The following is a 23735-nucleotide window of genomic DNA, read 5'->3' as shown; positions in this document are numbered from 1 at the left end:
AGCCATTGCTTCACTCCTGCCTGCTAACCCATCCATTCATCCGGTGCATTGCAAATGGGGGGGGGGGGGGAGTTAAAAAGGGAAACATTTAAAACATGGCAGTGAGACCAGTGAGACCTCTAGACAGAAGGCTACTAGTAATACATGATCAGTGGTGGCGGGGGGGGGGGCAGCAATGGGAAAGAAGTTATAATTGGAAGATAACAACCTCTCTAGATTCCTACTAAAGTTTGAGGAATGAGGCAGGACAACACGTTGCATAATCAGTCTTATTTGGAATGACTTCCAAGGATTCTTCTCATAGCCAGGACTGTGCATATTCTTCAGTTCTGAGGAGGCACAGCAAGACAGCAGGACACCATGGTGGGCACAGGACGCAGCTTCCCACAAAGCATAGCTTTCTTTCAAGAAGAAAAGCTTCTGACTCAAGCCATTATAAAGATAATTGTGGAAAGCAGTACACAGAGAACAGTTACCTAACTCTCAGAAATCAGAGAGGTGACTCTGGTCCAAAATACATTGCATCAATATTCCAGTTTGAGATGGCTTTCACTGCCCTGGCTCAGTGCTAGGGAATCCTGGGACTTGTAATTTATTGTGGCACCAGAGCTCTCTGACAGAGACGGCTAAATGTCTCAGCAAACTACAGTTCCCAGAATTCCCTAGCATTGAGCCAGGGCAGTTAAAATGGTCTCAGACTGGATCATTTCTGCAGTGTGTTTTGGACCTGGGTTAGCATTCCCACTGGTGGAGGCAGTGCGTTCCCCCCCCCCCATGGGTTTGTTGTGGGTGAGTGTTTCAGACAACAGCCCTAAAGTGAACAGGGTTTTCTTAGCTAGATTTGTTCAGAGGTCTTTTTGCATTTCCTTCATTTGAGGTTAAGAGAGTGTGACTTACCCAAGATCACCCAGTGGGTTTCTATCTCTGAGTGGGGACTTGAGCCCTGTTCAATAAAGATGCAGTCCAACATTCAAACCACAACATCACATTGGCTCAAACCCCATTTACTATTTACATCCACATGCATAGAAAGTAAAATAAAAATGTGTGCAAAGAACAAGTGTGTGTGTGTGTGTGTATGTGTACACACACACACACACACAGCAGCAGCAGTTGACTATTACAAACACTATCTTTCAGCAGAAAGATAGCCTGAAGACAACTTGGATGCATCCCCGATCCAAACCCAGGCACCTCACTGACTATATCATAGTGCGCCAGAGAAATATTTGTGATGTCCGTCATACCCGAGTGATGCCCAGTGCAGAATGTCAAACAGATCATCGCCTCGTAAGATGCAAACTAAATCTCCATTTTAAGTTTAAACCTAAGAGGGGTGGCATCCTAAAGAGGAGACTCCAAGTCAACAATCTTCAACAAGCTGCCATGAGAGACAACTTCCAGGCAAATTTGCAAACAAAACTTGAAAACCATCCTGTAGTCTCTTCTCTTACAGCACTCTGGCAACATATCAAAAACAGCATCATGCAATCTGCAGAAGAATCCTTAGGATTCTCCCTCAAGAAAAATCAAGACTGGTTTGAAAACAACCAAGAGATCCAGGAGCTGTTGGCAAAGAAGAGAACTGCCCACCAGGCACACCTCACCCAGCCATCTTGCCATGTCAAAAAAGCAGCCTTTCGCCTCGCATGTAGTCAACTCCAACAAAAACTCCAGGACATCCAGAACAAGTGGTGGATCAATTTAGCAGAAAAGACACAACGTTGTGCAGATCTGGGTAATTCCAGAGGATTTTAGGAAGCTCTTAAAGCAGTGTTTGGACCTACATATCAGGTCCAAAGCTCCCTATACAGCAGGGGTAGGCAACCTTTTTGAGCTGGGGGCCGGGTTGCTGTCCCTCAGACAACTGGGGGGCCGAACTCAAAATGGCACCCGGAACGGCGTGGAAGCTGTGGCGGGGGCAGCAATCGGCGGCAGGACCAGGCTGGGGCTGGTCCCAAGGCCTCGCCAGGCCGGATCTGGCCCGCGGGCCGTAGATTGTCGACCCCTGCTATACAGTATAGATGGTCAAACACTAATTACAGATAAAGCTTCCATTCTGAACCGATGGGCTGAACATTTCCAAAGCCTCTTTAGTGCCAACCGAGTAGTCCAAGACTCAGCTATTAAACATATGACACAACAACTGATGAAGAAGGAATTGGACATAGCTCCCACTTTGGAAGAAACCGTTAAGGCCATACAGCAGATGAAAAATGGCAAAGCTGTTGGGATCGATGGAATTCCACCTGAAGCTTGGAAACATGGAGGTCATGTACTCCATGCTAAACTCCACAAGCTCCTTGTCAGTTGATGGGAAAAAGGCGAACTGCCATCAGATCTCCAAGATACAGTCATCATCACCCTGTACAAGAAAAAAGGAGCAAAATCTGATTGCTCAAACTATTGAAGTGTAACACTGATCTCCATTGCTGGAAAAATCCTTGCAAGGATACTGCTGAACAGATTAGTCCCTGCTATTGCAGAAGAACTTCTCCCTGAAAGCCAATGCGGCTTTAGAGCTAATAGGAGCACTACAGACATGTTATTTGCCCTTAGACAACTGCAAGAGAAATGTAGAGAGCAGAACAAAGGACTCTGGGGCAGGTTACAGACCGCCCATTTGGGCGGGCTGTACCCGCCCCTTTCCCCGGTGTATCGGGGCCTCAGTGTCCAGAGCGGCAGCCGCTGAGGCCCCGATCCGCTGCTCTTCAGGCTGCAGGGAAGCGGCAGCCTGACAAGGGGTGTCCCTGGGGCTTCAAGCCCCACGGACACCCCGCAGCGGCGGGGAGGAGGAGAAAGGGGCCGCTTGGCCCCTTTCTCCTTTGGTCCACTGGGCGCAGCCGTGTGAAGGCTGTGCCCAGCGGACCAAACCAGGAAGGAGCTCCGAAACGGAGCTCCTTCCTGTTCCGCGCTAAGGGCACACTAAGCGCCCTGGTGTGGAGTGAGGACGTCACTTCCACGCCGTCCCGTATAGAGGCAGCGCGGTCGTGACGTCCTCATGGTGGCGGCCGTGTGGAACGGCTGCTGCCATTTTGTGCGTGCGGAGCGCGCACTAGGGTTAGGGGGTGCAGAAGCACCGCCCCTTTCTAACCCTAGTGCGCGCTCCACACGCACAGCCTATGTAACATTTGTCGACCTCACCAAAGCCTTCGACACTGTGAGTAGAAACGGTCTGTGGCAGATCCTGGAACGACTAGGATGCCCCCCCCAAATTCCTCAAAATGATCATCCTGCTACATGAAAGCCAGCAAGGTCAAGTCACATATGGCGACGCTCTCTCGGAGCCCTTTCTAATAACTAATGGTGTGAAACAAGGTTGTGTTCTCGCTTCAACTCTATTTACAATCTTCTTCAGCATGATGCTCCAAAGGGCTACAGCAGATCTCGAAGAAGTAGATGGCATTTATATACGCTACCGTACTGATGGTAGCCTGTTTAACTTAAGCCACCTGAGGGCTTGCACGAAGACTCTAAACTATCTAGTCCGTGAGCTGCTTTTTGCTGATGATCCTGCCCTCGTTGCCCATACGGAAGAAGCTCTGCAGCGCCTAACATCTTGTTTTGCAACGGCTGCAGAACTCTTTGGACTGGAAGTCAGTCTGAAGAAAACAGAAGTTCTCTACCAGCCGGCACCTCAGGAAGAACACTACCATCCCCACATCACTGTAGGCACATCTGTGCTTAAGTCCGTCCAGCAGTTCACATACCTGGGAAGCATCATCTCCTCAGACGCCAAGATTGATAAAGAGAACGATCACAGACTGGCAATGGCATATAGTGCATTCGGAAGGCTTCACAAAAGAGCCTAGAGTAACAAACACTTGAGGCGAAGCACAAAAATCAGTGTGTATAAAGCCATTGTACTTTCTATTCTCCTTTATGGGTCTGAAACCTGGGTCACCTATCGCCAACACCTACGACTCCTCGAACGCTTTCATCAGCACTGTTTACGCACAATTCTAAATATACACTGGACTATGTGACAAATGTTGCTGTCCTTGAGCAAGCGGGGATCACTAGCATTGAGGCCATGCTATTGAGGACACGTTTCTAGGATGAAGGACCATCGCCTCCCAAAAATAGTATTCTACAGTAAACTCGCCACGGGTCAGTGTAAGAGGGGTGCCCCAAAGAAGAGATACAAGGACTCCTTGAAACAACATCTCAGGCTTGGCCAAATTGATCACCAACAATGGTCTGCCCTGGCCTCGCATCAGGAGGCATGGAGACGCACTATCCATGATGCTGCAGCCTTTTTTGAAAGCTCACACCGAACGAGTCTTGAAGAGAAACGACAACGCAGAAAGAACCACAACCCAGAAACATCACCCAAGGAGACTTTCTGCTGTGCTTTCTGCAACCAGATTTGTTTATCTTGGATTGGCCTTTTTAGTCATCAAAAGAAAGCATGGGATGTGTCCTTTCTGAATCTTCATTCATGAAGAAAAGCCAGATAGTGTCTTTTTAAATTTAGAAGCCCAATGAATTCACTATCTAGGTTCATTTGAAGACCTCCTTCTTCTAAGTGCACTCAACGATCTGCCTTCTATTGAAAAGTTTCACAAAGCTGAGGAGAGAAAACAGGTGTAGCTAGCTGGGATGTTAACAGCATCGATTCAGGTACTGGGTCATCTTTTAAACAAACGTCTGTCATCCCCTCTTATGCTTCTAAAGAAACTACAGTAGACACTGGAAGATGCACGACACATTTTAGGCGAAGAGTTCTACTCCTCTGATGGATCTCTGTTACAAACACCTAAAACGCTGGATTTCAAAGCCTGCTGGTGGTCCAAAGAAGTGGATATGCTTTAAATCACACCCTGCTACACCATCTCCATTACATCTATTTCCACCTGCTCCATTAATGGAAACCTCTCTTACCAGCCTTGACAGCCAAGTAGAGATATCTGTTTTCAGAGGCAGTCTGAGAACTGAGAAACATACACATTTGTTTATTCAGTGAATATCCTGCCCAATACAGGACTTAAAGATTAAGGGGACAAATATAATGTTCCTAAAGCTTCCCAGAGCTATTTGGCTGGTTGCTTATGAAAACAGAGCATGGGGACAAGTGAGCTCCTGCACAAGAGCATATTAGGAGTACATGGTAGAGGGGAAATTTCACCTCTAGACCTGCCAGACAGCTTTTCAGAACAGTACAACCCACAACCATCTGATGTGCCAGCCATCCCAACTCACCTGAACCATCCCACCCTAGCTCCAGGCTCCTCTGCCTAAAATCAGTACAGACACAAACAGGGAACTTGGGCTCTAATTGTAGTTACAGAATAGTCAATCTGTAGCCCCTGCCTTTTTATTAATGCTAGCACTTAAGACAAACAAATCATCTTAAGGGCAAGAAAAATATAAGAGATTGTGCAAAATTGGTTCCCTCTTAAAATGGTAGTTCAAGAGGGGTTGAGGATTTGGCTCTGCAGATATTTTGAACCAAACCTCCTGTAATCCCTTACCACTGGCCACAATAATTATGTGTGACAAAGTGTAAAACATCTAGAGAGCCAAAGTTTTCCTATCCTTGTGTAAAGAGTTGGAACTGCTTAAGTGCCTATTTGAAACAAATACTAGGGACTAAATTGTTGAAAGGCCTTTCTAGGCCACAGCTTGCTTCAAAAAATACATGCCCTCACATTGCCTGTCCAGCTTCTGATAGCTTCATGCTGGAGACCATCAATAGAGGTTGGCCCCTTTGTGGCTCACCCTGGCTAGTATGATAGAGTGCTGAATTAGAGCAACTGATTTCAAATGGCATAACTTACATTTTTGTATAACCACTATAATCTTTTTCAGGGAAAGCCCCCATTTTCCCATGGAACACTTCTATGCTCCAGTTCCAGGGAGTACATACAGCTGCCACAAAGTCTTCCCTAGTGACCTTAATAGCACTTACACACAACACAGTGTCATACAAAAATAAAAACTATTGCTAGATGGAATGATTAAGAATGTAGCCTTTTCTAGATTGGGAGGGCAACAATGGCTCTATTCATATAGTGTATGGGAAAAATAAGAGGTGATGAGAAATAACCTGTTTCTTATAGGTAAATATGAAAATAGGATCATTGATAGCCTTAACAACGTATTCACTTGGGCTGGGACTTACAGAAAGCCAGGGTTTATATTATGTACGAACAGTTAACATTGAGAGAGATCTATAGCTCAGCTTTTGTTTCAAAGTTCTGCTCAGATTAAACTTATCTGCCATATAGTGATTGTGTAGCAAATTACGTGAAGCCAGTTGATTTATTTCACAGAAGTTTTCACTGAAATAGCATTTTCTTCAAAAGCAGAAGTGGACTAGCTCATATAAGAATCAAGTTCTGTGGGACTGAAGCCGTGTCTAAAAATAAATCTGAACCTAAGAGCAGCCCTGCTGGGTCAAATCAAAGACCTATCTCTAGTCTAACATCCGGTTTCTCACAGCGGCCAACCAGATGACTATGAAACCCAACAAGCAGGATTTGAGCATAGCAGCCCTGTGTTGCTGTTGTTCCCTAGCAGCTGGTATGATGAGGCATACAGCCTCATCATGACTAGTAGTGACTGGCAATGTTATTTTCAACAAATCTCTTTAATCTTTCCTTTTAAAACCATCTATATTGGTCAATTAAAGCCAAAATGCCTTAAAGGCACCACATCCTATCTGATCTTGGAAGCTAAGCAAGGTCAACTCTTGTTAGTACTTGGACAGGATATTGGTAATGAACTCTTACCAGCTAGATGCTGGGGCATATGATTTTGCAAGGGAAAGATGTCTGTAACCAGGCTTCCCCTTAAATTGTCACCTCCCTGCATTAACTCAGAATACACCTCTGAGTATTCCACGCCTAAGAAAACCGTATGAAATTCATGGGGGCACCATAAGTGAGCAGGTGACTGAAAGCATGCACACAGACACACGTTGCTGGTCATCATCACATTTTATAACAGTGAAATCCATAGTTGCACTACATACTATGTAAAGTACTACTTCTTTGACTCTGTCCTGAATCTCCGACAGTTTCCTTGCATGACCCCATGTTCTAGTCTGATAGGGACAAAAAGTTCTCCCCCCTCAGTTTCCCCTTCCTTTCTCCACCCCAACAAATACACACTGTAATCTATCTTCAAAGATAACTTCTCCAGCCCATTCATCATTTTTGGCTACCCTTTTCTACACTCTTTTCAGCAACCAGAAATGTATTTTGAATGATTTTGTTCATTCCTGAAGTTTTGTTTAAGCACATGTTTATATCTGCAGTTTTAGTTCTGATCTCTTTGCTAATGATCCTAGCATGCAATCCACACTAGTATCTGTAATTAAGATATAAAACAATGATATCTTACTAAGAAAAAAGATGTTTTAAAACTGTTGAACAGGAGGTGGGGAGAGACTGGGTTATCCTTAGCAATTGCTAAAACATTTTATTTTACCTTACCAGCATTTATTTTCAACTTTTAAAGCTAAAAATAAAGGCAACTTTCACAGAAGCCAGAAATGGGAGAGCAGACAAAACTATAGGACCTAAACTCAGAGCTGCTATGCAAATCCTTCACTTTTAAAATGACTATGACTAAAGTGACTGGATTAAATTATCAAACAATTATTTTAAGTAGAAACAGTTACTTGTCAGCATTGGTCCATGTCCTTTTGACTACTGTCCTAGTAATTTTCTTTACTTCATAGCCCCATGATCAAAAGTAAAGTAAGAAGGAAGAATCTCTCCCTTCTCCTTTTTATTTTGGAAGATGGTGGTGGGTGGAAGAGAGAAAGAGTGGGGCCTCTTGTCTCCATCTGCAGCTGGGCAAGAACTGAGACAAGATCCTGTGACAATCACACTGTTACTTGGATAAAGCTGGAGGGAAAATGAAGCTTTAAAAAACCATCTCTGAATAATCTGCCAAGAAAAATGCTACTTGGATGCCAAGACATTTTAAGAAAATTAAATAGGCAGTTGGTGGTCAGTTTCAAGGTCAGATGGTCCATTATTCTGGGGATATGAAAAGTATTATATTCAGTTAGTCAATTCCTCCATCCAGTCCAGTACTGTCCACTCTGATCATTAGCAACTTTCAGATAGGATTCTACCCGACCTGGACCTGTGATCCTGTGAGCGGTACTTGGGACTTTCAGCATGCAAAACAATGCTCCCCTTGGAAGTCCTGTAGTTTCAACCTGAGATGCTTGTCATGCCCATGTCTTGTCTTTTGATACTTAAGAATATCTAATATGATGTGTACAATGAGCTGGTTGGAGTCAAAAGGATAGTACATGGGCCTAACTATGTACAACAGAACCTCAATTTTAGAGCAGAAATTCCCTATAGTTTGCAAGGGAAAGTTTACTACCCACATTGTAACTGATTATGGCCTGTTACAGACAGCCAAAATAAAGCTGCTTCAAGTCAGAGTGGAGGTATGGTGTTTCAATGATGCATGCGTCCTAAGAGTCCAGAGGCCACACCAAAGCCATGCTCCAGTCTTTAGGGCTGGAGTGTGGCTTTGGTGCGACTTCTGGACTCTTAGGACGCATGCATCATTGAAACACCATACCTCCACTCTGACTTGAAGCAGCTTTATTTTGGCTGTTTGTAACAGGCCTATATTTGCACAGGCATGGGAATAAACCTGTAGCCCCACCCAAAAGAATTAAAAGATTTTTTTATTTTTAAGTATCACTTGTTTTTAGACCATTGTATACAAGCATGGAACAAGCATTACTGTGTTGTCCATGCTACAGCAAGAACTGCAAACAAAGTACATACTTTGAAATTTTCACTGCATGAAGCCTGCTGGGATTTCCTGCTGCCTGCATCTCAATATTTATTTATTGGTAGCATTTCTGTACTACTTTTCTGAAACTCACAAGGAAGTGTACAGAGGACAATAGAGCAGAAAAATAAAGCAGTACACCACTAAAAGTAATACTGAAACCAGTAACAATTTGGAAAGGTAATTGAAAAATGCTTCTGCTGATCTTAATAACCAAGCAGGTTAATACTGAGACAGACACTCCCACAGATGACCAGGTCCAAAGCTGTTTACAGCCTTACAGCTGAAAACCAATGCCTTGAACTGAGTATGGAAATCAACTGGGAGCTAATGCATATCTTTCAATATTGTTGTCATGTAATCACAGCAGTGTGTAGCAGTTAGCAGCCCAGCTGCTTTATTTTGCACCAATGCAAGCTTCCAGTTGTTCTTCAAGAGTAGCTCCAAACAGAATACTGTGCAAAACTCTAACAGTGACCAAGGCATGAATGAGAACAGACTGACTCAGGTATGGTTACTATAGGAACACTGAACACACTCCTTATGGCTGCTACCAATTGAGGATCCAAGAGCACTCCCAAGTTATGAATTCAATTTTTCGGAAGACCACAATTCAATCTGGACCATGCCGGATATAGTTCACAGGTCAGTTAGCAGCATTTCCTTGGGTGGATTTATTTTCAGCTTGTTTATTCTCATCATCCTCATTTCCACGTCCTTGGAGATAGGTAACTATTGCAGTGAAGCTGAGTGTTACCAATACATTGATGTCTTCTTACTCCAGAGCTTCAGATGGCCTCCTCCAAAAGATTCATGCAGATATTAAATGAATAAGGAACAGGACAGAAGCCTTTACACTCTGAAGATCAATGGCCATGATTGCTAAATGGTAGTTCTCCACCATCAGTAGATATGGCCTGACAGAAAGGACCAGAAACAATGAAATATAGTGCCCAAGGCTGAGTCTCACAGGGCAGTCCAAAAGGATATCATGGTCAATGATAATACTGTAGTCAACTGGAAGAAAGGTGGAATATAAATTCAATAAATAAAACAAAACAGTAAATGAGAAATCCAGGATATAGGTTCACAGTCTCTACTCCAAACCAGTGTAAATCATTCACCAAGGCAAGTCTGTCCCAATGGAAAGGCTGATTCAAATGAGTACTGTATAGATAATCTGTATCAGCCTGATGCATCTGAAGTTCAGGGGCCATGAGTCCCTTGGTCTTCTTGGCCAAGAATAGAATACCTGCGTCTGGTCTATAACTTCTCAAATCTGCTGGGTCAAGGGCAGGTTACTTTAATTGACGCCTTATTACTGCCTCCTTTAAACATGAGGGAATGTGCCCCTCCTGCAAGGAAGCATTAGCCACTTCACTTAGCCACATGGACAGTCCCATTTAATTTGATGGGATGAAAAAAGACTGAGTAGACAAATAGTAGCTCTCACTTCTCCAGACACTGTCAACCTTGAGCCTGTCTGTTCATTGTGAAGACAACAAATGAGTATCCAACCAACTCTGAGTCCTATGAAGACAAATGACTAGAGTCACCTCTTTATCTCTGGCACCCTCTCTTCTTCCCACTTCTTGTGCAATAGCCTATACTCTGCCCCAGCTCAATACACAACATTCACAATTTGTAAGAAGAGCCAGGATTGTAATGGCTCTTTCTGAATACAGTGCACGCTCTACTTCCAGAGCCTTTTTTCTAGACAGCCTTGGCTGAAGGTTAGAAAGGCTAACCAAAAAACCTTGGGAAGCAAATACTTGAGATCCTAGTTCCTAGTATTTAATAATGAAACTGTTCAACTAATTACATTTAATTATATGAACACAATAGGCAATAATGGGACCTCCTCGTATCCTGCCTAGCTTTGTGTACTTTTTGGTGGGCTAGCCATCAAAAACAACATGCACTGGCCCAGATAGGAAGAATACCTTTTTAATTTCAAGAAGATGGCTGAGTGACAGTGCCCAATTAATCAGGTTGGCTTTTTAAGGAAATGTAAAAGTGATGAACTGACTAACCAATTCTATGTTGCAATCTCACTTATTCTACAACATGGCTGTTAAACTATCCTTAGGACAGATGCCAGGTTAGAGCCTCTTTTGTTATGCTGCTGCAGTAATCAGTACTATAGACTGACATTAAGCAAGAAAATGGAGCTGTAATCTCTGCACACCTACTCATCTCTTTCTGGGAGGGGGGAAGCAAGTGGATTATGGCAACAGTGGCAAGGTGCTGGCGGGCACAATAAACCCCTAAGATTAGAACCAGCACTGATTCACACTAATGTATCTATAAAGATTTTTCCAGTAATGAATACTTCTGTCCCATCCTGTTCAAAGAAGGAAAAATGTATATTCTCAAATATGTTCATAATCCCACCAAAATGCTTACCCTTTTCCCAGTGGGACCAGTCATGAACAGTTCCTTCTCTTGGGTTTGTCCCAGTGCAGCACTTACAAATTAATATAGGGAAAAGTTTGAAATTGGCCCCAGGCAGGGCCTGTGGTCCATTATAGATCACAAGCCAACACTCTGAGAGAGGAAAAGATCACAGGAGCAGAGCTTTGATCAAAGATACTAGATACAAATGGAAACTTCATTGCCCACATCCTGAAAGGAGATTAACAGATTCATCTAATAAAACAGCTAAGGGAGTGGGGTAAGCAAACAAAGTTCTCCTTATTGACCAAGGGCCGGAACAAATTGGCAATAAGCGCTGGCTTGGGGGCAGTGTGAGGGCATGACGTTTAGATGACACATGTGTCTAAACCAAGGGAAGTAATAGTGCCACTGTATTCTGCTTTGGTCAGGCCCCACCTGGAATACTGTGTCTAGTTCTGGGCACCACAATTCAAAAAGGACATTGAGAAACGAGTGTGTCCAAAGGAGGGCAACTAAAGTGGTGAAGGGTCTTGAAACCATGCCCTATGAGGAACGACTTAGGGAGCTGAGGATGTTTAGTCTAAAGAAGAGAAGGTTAAGAAGGGATGTGATAGCCCTACTTAAATACGTGAAGGGATGTCATATTGAGGAGGGAAGTTTGCTACTCCAGAGACTAGAACACGGAACAATGGATGCAAACTGCAGGAAAGGAGATTCCAGCTCAACATTAGGAAGAACTTCCTGACAGCAAGGAACAAACTCCCTCGGAGAGTGGTGGAGTCTCCCTCCTTGGAGGTCTTTAAGCAGAAGATGGATGGCCATATGTCGGGTAAGCTTTGATTGAGAGTTCCTGTATGGCAGGGGGCTGGACTGGATGGCCCTTGTGGTCTCTTCCAACTATGATTCTATGCACCCACACACTCAGATGGCAGGCAGCATTGTGGCGTTCCGACAGAGCGGCTTCAGACGCTGCACGCTGCAGGAGTGGAAAGAGTTGCTGCCACAGCACAATAGGTGGGGGTTTCCAACCCAAAAAATGTAATAGCATTTTGCCGCTTCTTTTTGGGCCAGAAAAATGCTGAATCAGGGTTGTGGTGTGGGATTGCTGTGGTCCTGATCCAGTGTTCAAAGGGGCAGCATCAAGCTGCCCCTTTAGGGCCATCTGTAATGGCCCTTAGTTTTATATTGCTGACTCTAGGACATTGCAGATTGTCCTTAAAGGAGATCTTCTCACAAATGCTTGTAACCAATTAGTTTTAAGTACCAACCACCTTTTAGCTAGTGACAGTATTCGCAAAGCTATATTTTGTTCTCAGCTTATTTAAAAAGTCGTTGTTAAAGAACATATTGCTTACCTGTAACTAAGGTTCTTCAAGTGATCATTTGTGCCCACAACATAAATGAGGTTCACACCCACAATCACTTAGGTGAGGCACAGAGACCACGAAGAACAGGTTGTTTACCTGTAACAGTGGTTCTTCAAGTGGTCATCTGTGCCCTCACTCAAGTGATTGAAGGCATGAACCCCACATGTGAAGCATAGAGACCATGAAAAAGAAGCAAGGTTCTCCACACATGTGTATCTCCTAAACCTTTCAAGCTACTTTGCTGTTCAAGGCATGTATAACATCCTGTTTTAAGAAAACCCCAGTTGGTAAAAGGAACTGCAAGTGGACTGCACCAAAATACTCACCCTGTGCTATATACTAACCAACCTTGCCTTAGGCAACCATGTCAGAAAGTAAAATAGACCGAAGGCAGAAAAGGCTGTAAGGTAAGGTATCCTGACAGGCATCTGGGGCAGGGCAGCAATAACTACAGAGAGAAACTGGAGGCTAGATTTTCAGAGTGAGGCTGTGCAAACAAACACTTCATTTATTGATCAAAAGAAGTTGTTCAACTGCAGGTGATGGTGCCTAGCTGTGAAACATAAAACTCTCCCTTTCCAAGTATTTTATGAAGCAACAAAAACAAGGTAGGTTTTTCATATAACCAGCTCTAATCTGTACATCTGAAGGAGTGGACAGAAATCCACAAAAACTCAGCTGAAATAAAGCAATTAGCCTTAAAGATGCTGTTTGAATCCCCACTCCCTTTTCTTTTTCCTTTTCACTGCTGATCAGGATTCACTGAGCAGAGAACCTTTAATTATTAGTCAGATTTAAAACCACAAGTCAACTAATTTATTAAATGTGCAGTGATGGGAGAAAACCTATTGCCTTTCTGAAGAATGCTGAATGGGGACAATTCATCTTTTTCAGCAAGAAAATGAGCAAACTTAATATTTAAACACTATCAGTGTAAAAAATAACTACCTTTAATATTTGTGGGAGTTTTTTACCCAATGATTACAGTACCTCACCAAAGCCACAACATCTTAACAACAACAACCAAGTACAAAATGCATCAGTTCTAGCTGAGATCCAGGTTAAGGGGTTATTATATTAGTGGCCTGCATTTTTATTATTGTTGTTGCTGTAAGATGGTAGACACAACAGACACTCAAGAAGAAGGCTTATTAATATTACACTGAAGGAGCCGTTATACCAGGAAGGATGGGAACAGAAATAGCATTTACATTTCTATACCGTTTATCAGTGAACTCAACACTCTCTAAATGGCTTACAATCTGTAATCCAATTGTCCCCAACAACCTGGGTACTCATTTTACTGACCTATGAAAGAATGGAAGGCTGAGTCAATCGTGGAGCCCTGGCTACACTGTGGCTACAATATCGGTTCCTCATCATCAACTATGCTGGTTGTGGCTTCTAGGACTTGCAATCTAACACTATCTGGAGAGCAGCAGCAGCATTCTTACCCCCCTTTTACGATATACTTCAGGAGTAGTGAACCTCCAGCCCTCTAGGTTCTGACCAACTACTATTCCCAGCATGCCTCACCACCAGCCAAGCTGAAGGAATTTTTAGGCAGGCTCATGAAGACTTAGTTGTAGCTTCTCCCTTTATGGTGATGCTACATGAACATGGCTGGTGGTTTGACATAATGAGAATACTTGGAGGGCTGTAGGTTCCCCACTCCCAATGTATAGCGTTAGACTTCAAGTCCTAGAAGCCCCAACCAGCACAGCTGATGATGAAGAATGTTGAAAATTGCAATCAAGATACACCTGGAGGGTCGCATGATTCCCAGGGCCATAGGTTCTTCACCCCTGCTATACTTCATATAAGGTCTTTACTGGGAATTGATATCCAGTACTGGCAAGATGGTCCTCTGAACTGTTATGCCTACTTCTTTCCCATAAAACAGTGGGCAGCCAAGCAACTTGTCAACCAGGAATTTAGAGCTCATTCACGAACAAAAGGAGTATTCAGTCTTTTTCAGAACTGAGAACCACCTTATACATATAATAGGCCTTTTGGAACTGTTTAAAAAGAAAATACTCCTAAAAATATGCTGAGCTTAGTAAATGAATACATTTTAATATGGATACATTATAAGTAGTTTTTTTAATTCTATTCATATTTTAATTCTATTTAATTTTCTGTCTGTTTTTACTGACATCTTTTATCTGTATCTCTTTTATGATGCTGCACCAACTCTTGGAAGCTAAATAGGGTCAGCCCTAGTTAGTAGACAGGGCACTGTCAGTGAATACCAGGTGCTGCAGGCTATATGTCAGAAGAAGAAACTGAAAAAAAACACCTCTGAGTATTTCTTGCCTAAGAAAATCCTATGAAATTCATGTGGTTGCCATACATCAACAGGAAAGGCACACATACACATACAAATTGCATTGAGTCCCAATGCTGGTGAAAAACTGGGACAGAAAACCGTACATTTCTTGTTTTTAATTGCCTTCAACTCATCTTTGATTTATAGCAACATTACAAATGAGAATCCTCCAAGACATTTTCTTATTAACAGACCTGCTTAGGTCTTGCCAACTCAGGTCCACAGTTTCATTGATTGAGACTATCCACTTGTAATGTAGTCAGCCTCTTTTCCTACTGCCTTTCACAGTACCAAGTATTATCATCTTTTTCGATGAGTCATGTAACCCCATGATATGTCCAAGCAACTAAAGTCTCCCTTTAGAGTCATTTTGGCATCTAGGGAATCTTTAGGTATAAATTATTATTATTATTATTATTATTATTATTATTATTATACTTGTGGATCCATTTTGTACAATATCATTGTATGGTAGTACTGTTATTCTAACCAATCTTAAGCAAGAGGCTCATAGAATCATAGAGTTGGAAGAGACCACAACAGCCATCCAGCCCGTTATGCAGAAACTCACCAAGCACCCTCGGCTGATGGCTATTCAACCTCTGTTTGAAATCCTCCAAAGTAGGAAGCTTCACTACTCTCCAGGAGTAGTGCACCACTGTTGAACAGTCCTTACTGTCAGGAAGTTCCTACTAATGCTTAGGTTGAATCTCTTTTCCTGTAGCTTGCATCCATTGTTCCATGGTCTAGTCTCTGGAGAGCAGAAAACAACCTTGCTTCTTCCTCAATGTGACACCCCTTCAAATATTTAAACAGGGCTATCATATCACCTCTTAACCTTCTTTTCTCCAGGCTAAACATACCCAGCTCTCTGTCTCTCCTCATAATGCATGATTTCCAGGTCCTTCACCATTTTGGTTGCTCTCCTCTGAACACGCTCCAGCTTCTCAACATCCTTTTGGAATTGTGGTGCAGAGAACTGGACACAATATTCTAGATGAGGCCTGACCAAGGCAAAATAGAGTGGCACTATTACTTCCTTTGATTCTAGACACTATACTTCTATTGATGCAGCCTAGAATCGCAGTGACCTTTTTAGCTGCTGCATCACACTGTTGACTCATGTTCAACTTGGTGTCTACTAGGACTTCCAGATCCCTTTCACATGTATTCTTGTTAAGTCAGGTGTCCCTCATCCTATATCTATGCATTTCATTTTTTCTGCCCAAGTGCAAAACCTTACATTTCTCCCTGCTGACGTTCGTTTTGTTAGTTTTGGTCCAGCTTTCTAATCTATTCAGGTCATTTTGAATTTTGATCCTGTCCTCTGCGATATTAGGTACTCTTCCTAATTTGGTGTCATCTGCAAATTTGATAAACATGCTCCCTATTCTTTAACCCAAGCCATTGATAAAGATATTGAATAGCACTGTGCCCAGGCCAGAACCCAGTAGCACCCCATTGGTCACTTCTCTCCAGGATGAAGAGGAGTCATTGCTGAGCATCCTTTGGGTTCAGCCAGTCAGCCTATTACTAATCCACCTAACAGTTGTGAACTCAGTTGCTGGTCCCAAGTCATCAAACACCAATGATCTACTGAGGGGCAAAATCATTGTTGGATTACATAATCATATTATATTAAATTGTCAACTGATGAGAAATTAACTTTTTTTTTTAAAAAAAAAGAAAGATTCACTACTCTGATTTTATTTGCATCTCAACTGTTCTTCAGAATTTGTTCTAATACATATTGCATCTTACAAGATTAAAACAGATACAGATGTATAAGACATTACTGAACCCAGAGATGTTCTCCACCCATTTACAAAAACATTCACATAATCTACAACAGGAGAATGCAACCAAGCACTCTCCAGATGTCTTAAGAGTCAGACCATATCTGAGCAGGATCTGGTTGGACACTGTATGAAAAGGAACCCTAGACTACATACATGTACCTTCATCCTGTTAAGAAATCCTTGTTCTTGTTGTGTGCATTCAAGTCATTTCCAGTTTACAACGACCCCAGGGTGAACCTATCATAGGGTTTTCTGGGGATGAGTGTGTGTGACTTGCCCAAAGTCAGTGGATTTCCATGGCTTGAGAGGGAATCAAATCCAGGTCTTCAGAGTTGTAGTCTAATTCTCAAACCACTCACTACACCATTCTCTCTATCAGCACACTTAGTCAGCTATGAAACAGCACACTGGCCTATTTGTTAAGAAAAAGTCCAGCCCTTTCTGCCTAAAAAGCTGTTTAAAAGCCCAAAGCCTCTAGGGCACACAGGAAAAGAAAACAGTGAATTTTCTTTTGTGGAAAGTTTGTTTCTGTGGATAATGTATCAGAACATACTGGCCAGAGCAGTAAGCCCTCCCAACAAGGGAGCCACAGTCAAGCGTCTCAAAGCCAGGTGAAGCAATAATCTGCTAATAGGTAACAAGCAACTGAGAAGGCTGTTTACCGCCACTGTTTAGGCTCTGAACAATCATACCAATGAGTCCTGGAATGCTCTGCTCAGCAAAAGCCCAGTTGTGTCAGCAGAGCCCAAGCCATTTTTAAGTGACCATCCCCCTGGGTACAATAACCTGTGATCATAATAGAAAAAAACACTACAGCAGCATTCTTGACTCTGGTCACAACGGGAATAACCCAGGGCAACCTAGGATAATTCACTACCTTTCCTAGAAATTAAACCTGACTTTTGCTCACTGGCATGTGGTACTTTAGTTTAAGGCATCCAAAGACATGAACTGACCACTGACTAACAATTAGGGGTGCACTTACACTGTAGAAATAGTTAGACACCACTTTAAGTGTTATTGCTCTATAAAATCCTGAGATTTGACTTTAGCCTTCCCTGCCAAAGAGTGCTGGTGCCTCACCAAACTACAAATCCCAGTATTCTGTAGAATAGAGCCATGGCAGCTAAAGGGGTGCCAAACTGCATTATTTCTACAGTGCAGATGTACCCAAACCAAGCACTTGCTCCCAAGGCACCCAATTGCAGGTGAACCTGCACAGTCAGCAGATATAGCAGTGAAACCAGGCAGGTTATTACACCTTCTTTTTCATAAAAGTGCTCTGAGCAGGGCAAAGGCTGAAGGCCTCAGAGTCCAATGAAGTTCCCTGAAATTTTCCCTTAGGTGAAAAGTGTTTAGTTTGTTTTTTAAAGCCATATCAAGAGGAAACCAGGTTGAGGGAGGGCGGGAGTAGTACAAATGCAGTAAGTAGGATAGAGATCATTCAGAACTCTGCAATGCACATCAGAGTGCAGTGTTATTATGCTGGCTTGCTCCAGCAGGTACTGTGTTTACCAGCAAAGAACAAGTACAGCAATACACGAATCCTTCCAGAGGATTTGAGAAAGAATCCACTGTTGGACACTGGCACAGAACAGCACTGTAAATCGCAGTCAGCACATGGATTTTGGAGAAGGGGAAAAATTCATTTGCTGAACACCACACTGGCCACTGTGTATGTGATGCTAGCAGCAAAACACCCTTGCATTCCTTACTCTTCCATGCTATTATCATCCAGTGTTTTATACTGGACAGAATGGGATTCCCGAGTTTCCTATCTATCCCAACAAAAGTTATACATTTCTCTTGCATGAGCAGATGAAGTTTAACAGAAATCTGAGGAGTCATACTACTAGGAGTAATGTGGCCTTCTTATGGAAACAAGGATTAGGTGTATCTTTGTTTTTCAGACACACTGCAGCTGGGCTGCCTGGCTGCAGAACATGGCCCAGAGGCCGATTAGTTGTTTCTACTTAAGATAACTACCTTTTCCAGTTGGAAAGGTGAAGACCTCCCCCCACCCAACCCCAAGCTTATCAGGCTCCACAAATGCTGCAGCCAGAAACCTGGCAGTAAGCATCTTGTGGAATGCAAGAATGCCTACCGAGAAGGGAAGTTACAGGACCACTGAGCTGTTAGCAGCCAAAACATACAGCTTTATTTTACATACTTCATTTAGGGTCTCTATCAGAGCATGACAGCCAGTACTGACCAGCTGAACCTCTGCACTTTCATTCAATAAGTAGCAATGCAGCCACATGTTCTCCTCCAAAACACTTTCCTTCATTAATGGAACTGGGAGTCTGCCAGGTTCCTTTATCAACTAAGACTTTGCACGTCAGGCCATCAAGTCCAAGATCCACCCACAGACAGGTTTAAGAGTTCAAACCCACTTGGTCATTAATATCTCGATAGCAGAGGCCATGTTCTCTGGCTTCAGAACTTGCCTCCATACATTTCCAGCACCAAGCACTACAAAGAAAACCTACATTACAAAATTAAAGGGGCTGTTTCTCCTGCTAACTGTGCATTTGGAGAGACATGTCAACTCCCAATGAATTGACACTGCCATTGGCATCATAAAGGCCATCATTAGTAGAGTAGATGCTGCAATCAGCATATTCTAAATCTGAAGAAAGAAACAGCAATCCTAGCTTTTGTAACTGATACCTTTAGTTGATGCTTCTGCTCCTTACAAAGAGAACAGTATTCATGAGCCTCCAAAACCAGAGCTCCCACTGAGACAGCAACCTTATGAAAACTTTCTCTGAAGTAATTGTCATTAAAAATGGGGAAATTTACTTCTGTGTAAACATGCATATCATCATGTGTTTATCATTGTTAAACAATCAAACATTTCATTACCAGTTATGCAGCAAATCATGCATTTTAACAATTTCCATCTATGTCTGTTCCCTTTCCCTCTTCCCAAATGATTTAGGGAACTTTCCCCCCTCCAATATCAGTTTGAATTATAACATCATTTTTTGACAGTTGATTCGAAGTGGGAGCAACAGAAAACACCAAGCTAAAACCATTCATTATCCCCCAACTCGTGTACACAAAAGGCCTCTGTGTGTCTGTTTTGAAGAAACCCAGCTAAATAATTCATAACATCTGGGGGCTGCTGCCGGACTAAACATTTGCCAGGCATCCTGCCACATGCAGTGAAAGGAGCATCCCTGTTCCAAGACAGGTCACAGTCAGCTCACAAGCCAGGCACACAGGCTTTATTTTGTCAGAGTGAAGAAAGCCACCTTGGAGTCAGCCTGAAGAAAGTTTAAAAGGCTACGTCAGGAGACAAGTTCATCCTTGTCTACTGCAGGAGTGGATCTAAAGAGCTGCCCAACAGAGAGACGCTCATACAGAACTTGGCAGGGTAGCCTGAAATTTAAGCAAGGCAGAAGGAACAGAAGCGTAACCCTAGCAGTTCTCCCTTTGTCTAGAACGCCTGCTCAGTGTTCTTTTGTCAAGCTGAATTTCAATAAGTCCAACCGGGAATGGAGGCAGTAGCCCCTTCTTGCCCAGCCAGACACCTTGCAACAAACCAACCGCCTGCAAATCTCATCACCATTTGCATGGGAAAAGAGAAAAGGAGCCTGGCAAAGAAAGAAGAATCTCATATAAAGCTGTGAACAGTAAGTAGGCAAGAGGAGAGACCACACAGCTGTTGCCTTTGGATAAGTACTTACTTAAGTGGATTTATCTGGCTGATTATTGCCAGTGCTTCCATACCTTCAATTTTTGGGCAAGCACTTACTTAGGTGGATTTTTAGTTTGGTAGACATATTGCCAGCACTTCAATACTTCCAATAAATGTTAACTTTCCAAGCTTGTGCAGAGGTTTAATCAAGCAAGACCGTTACCAGTACAGCAGGAAAGAAACACACACGATTTCAGAGCCAAATGTACAGCCTTTCCTTTCACACCCTACAGACCTACCTGCCCTCTTCCCAGAGCTCTCCTTTTCTGGACCACATCCAGCAGCTAGAAATCAGAATAAACTCACTCCTTCCCTCCTTGGAAACACATGAACTAGAAGACACCGGACCCTTCAAAGCTGCAAGTAGGCCAGCCAGCAGAAGTTCTTGAGCTCCCACTGGGGCAGAAGTTTCCCACGCTGACCCACAGCGCCTTGTCGTGGGAGGGGGGCAGAGAAAGAAGAGAACAGATTGTTAGTTTAAGGCTTCTCCTTTGTTCAGAAGCTCCCGTGGGGAAATGAAAGCAACTCTCTTCCTCCAAGTGCATTTGAATCTTGGAAAAGGCAGGGATTTTTCTCATAGGCTACTTCCTTTTAACTTTCTGGCTGGCTCCTACAGCACATGCAGTCACTGAGCTGCAGTACTCATCTCCAAGCTATAGCATTCATTCACTAGATTTTAAAGAGACACAGCCGCTTTTTCAAGACAATGGAAAAGTCTTTCTGGGAGTGGGGACCAAAACCTAAAACTGGAGGGACAAGATGCCTATGACAGCTGCAATGATGCATACAACCCTAGCCATATGCTTTGCCAAAGCCCAGCAAAGGGCAGCATCAGGCTCCACGTTTCCCAGCCAGGAGGACTGAAAAACCCCTTAGCGATTCCAGTCAATCCTTTCTTTCTATCCTCGCTCACCCCGCCCTGCGCCTTCCTTTGGGTAGTTGCATTTATGGGGGTGTGCGTGGATAATGGTATGGGCTGAACGATCAATGGGTTGTAGATGTACCCATCTGGACAGAAAAGAAAAGAGGAAGGAAGGAAAGGAAGGAAAGAAGGAAGGACGGACAAAAAGCATGACAGAAAGAAAGAGTTCACTCCTCCTTTGATTTCAAGCCTAACAAACCGCAAAGGCTGACTTTAAACATAAGGAGGCTTCAGATCCTTAGAGGATCCACACACAGCTGGGAAAAAGGTACCACCATTTGTGACTTCATTGATAGAAGGTCTCCTCCCTCCCTTTCTGTTCTGCTCAGAAATCATCCCTGTAGTTTCAAGCTCTAAATATTTGTTTATCACCTCTAAATCTAGGAAGCCTATCCAGTGATAGCCATGTTGGCCATACAGCAGAGTACAATAACATCCAAAATCCACAAAACAGCAATATCTTTATTGAGCCACCCAAAAATGCACCAAATGTGTGGTGCAAGCTTTTGAAGCTCCACTGGCTTCTTCATTGGGGAAAGGTGTCAAAAAATCACACAGGAGAAAGGGAAAAACCTGAAGATGCTGTTAGTCCCAGGCCTGCATTTTGTCAAGATGTCGATGGTGTTGTTCTAAGACTAAGTTAAGATGGTAAGGAAGCCACTCCTCCTCCTCCTTTTGTCGTGGGCCTTCAAGTCATTTCTGACTTGCCATTGCCTTCCCCTGAGGCTGAGAGAGTATGACTAGTCCAAGGGCACCCAATGGGTTTCTATGCCTGAGCTGAGATTTGAACTCTGGCCCCCAGAGTTGTAGGGGCTGTCTGCACTGCAGACATAATCCAGTTTGAGACCACTTTAACTGCCCTGGCTCAATCCTATGAAATTCTGGGAAGTGTAGTTTTGTGGGATATTTTCCTTTCTCTGCAGCAACAACGACAATTCCCAGGATTCCTCAGCATTGAGCCATGGCAGTCAAGGTGGCATGAAACTGCATTATTTCTGCAGTGAGGATGCAGCCTTAGTCCTGGGCCCAAACCATTACATGATCTGGCAAATCTAGGAAAGCACTTGAAATTCTATGATTCTGTGCTTAGCCTACAAAAGCCTTATTGAGCAAGGCAAGGCCAGGAGAGATTAAACAAGCCCCCCCCCCTTCTCTCTTCCAAGGCAGGGTGACCAGCCGTCCTCTTTGTCCAGGACATGTCCTCCATTTCAGTCTTTCTGTCCAGGAGGAATTCCAAAATGTCCTCCATTCTGAGCAAGACCAGAAAGCATGCATTTCCATTTATATGCATGTTTTTAGCAGTTTTATTTGGGTGTGTCCTCAATTTTTTTCTGGAATGTCCTCTATTCTGCAGTGCCTTGTCCTCCCTTGCAGTTAGGACATATGGTCACCCTGCTACGGGGGGGGGAGGCCTCTCCCTTCCCGCAAGATCCCCCTGTGAAGGAATAGAGGAGGAGGAGCAGGGGGAGCTGGAGTCCTCCTTTTCCCAGGACCTGTCCTCCATTCCAACCTTTCTGTCCAGGAGCAATTCCAAAAGGTCCTCCATTCTGAGCAGGACTGAGAAGCATGCATTTAGTAGTAATAACAATAATAATAATAATATTTATTTCTACCCTGCCTCTCCTGTAAGATCGAGGCGGCTTACAACAATAAAAAGCCATACAATACAACAAAACAAATCCCATTATCCCCTCCCTCTTAAAACAAATTTACATCTCTATGAGTGGCTTTTAGCTTTTATTACGTCGTGTCCTCCATATATATATATATATATATATATATACACACATTTCCCTGGGGTGCCCTCCATTTAGTCAGCCTGAAGAGGAAAAGGAAGACAAAGCCTCATTTCTTCCTCTCTTTCTCTGTCTACAGACACCTACCTACCTACCTACCTACCTTTCTTTCTTTCTTTCTTTCCTTCCTCCCTCCCTGTTCCCCTCACACTCCCCTCTCCACCGCACCTGAGGCGTCCATCCTCCCATCCCGGTCCCCTCATCTCTTCCCGGAGCCCCTCGGCTTTTGTTACCGGCTCAGCCGCTGCCCCTCGGCTCTCAGGACAGAGCCTCCGCCCCATGACCGCCTCCTTCGCTCGATGGCTGCAGACTGAACAGGCCACGCCCCCGCCCTCTCGAACCCCCATCCCGCTGTGACGTCACGGCCCCCGAGGGCCAATGGGCTGGCGACACGTCAGTGTTCTTGCTCTGGTCTCCTCCATTCGAATATTTGAACGCCTCGTTATTGGACTCTTTATCTCGGCTCAGTAGGGAAAAGAAGTGGATATAGGTCTCAGCAAAGGGAGGGAAGGAAAGGCATTACAGTATTCGCTTCATCCCTATGCTGCTGCTGTTGCATTTCCTCTTTCTCCCTCCAGGGGCCGCTCTAACTGCCCTGGCTCGGTGCTGGGGAATCATGGGAATTGTAGTTTCTTTTGGTGGCACCACAG

General features: G+C 43.6%; 1 protein-coding gene across 3 annotated transcripts in view; it reads right to left on the bottom strand.

The window, feature by feature from the left end:
• The window catches only part of CDC42EP4 (CDC42 effector protein 4), a 34269-nt gene extending 10878 nt beyond the window's left edge, over nt 1-23391 (bottom strand). Inside the window, exons 1-2 of one of the 3 annotated variants that reach the window (XM_042454708.1) lie at nt 23319-23387; nt 20607-20798 (exon numbers count right to left, since the gene is read on the bottom strand). The gene's annotated coding sequence lies outside the window, so the exon portion shown is untranslated. The other 2 variants (XM_042454707.1, XM_042454709.1) reach the window with 2 other exon arrangements.
• Nucleotides 23392-23735: the final 344 nt, after the last annotated feature.

Source organism: Sceloporus undulatus, chromosome 2 (genome assembly GCF_019175285.1).
Source record: "Sceloporus undulatus isolate JIND9_A2432 ecotype Alabama chromosome 2, SceUnd_v1.1, whole genome shotgun sequence".
Classification (NCBI taxonomy): domain Eukaryota; kingdom Metazoa; phylum Chordata; class Lepidosauria; order Squamata; family Phrynosomatidae; genus Sceloporus; species Sceloporus undulatus.
This window is presented reverse-complemented; position numbering and strand designations above follow the sequence as displayed.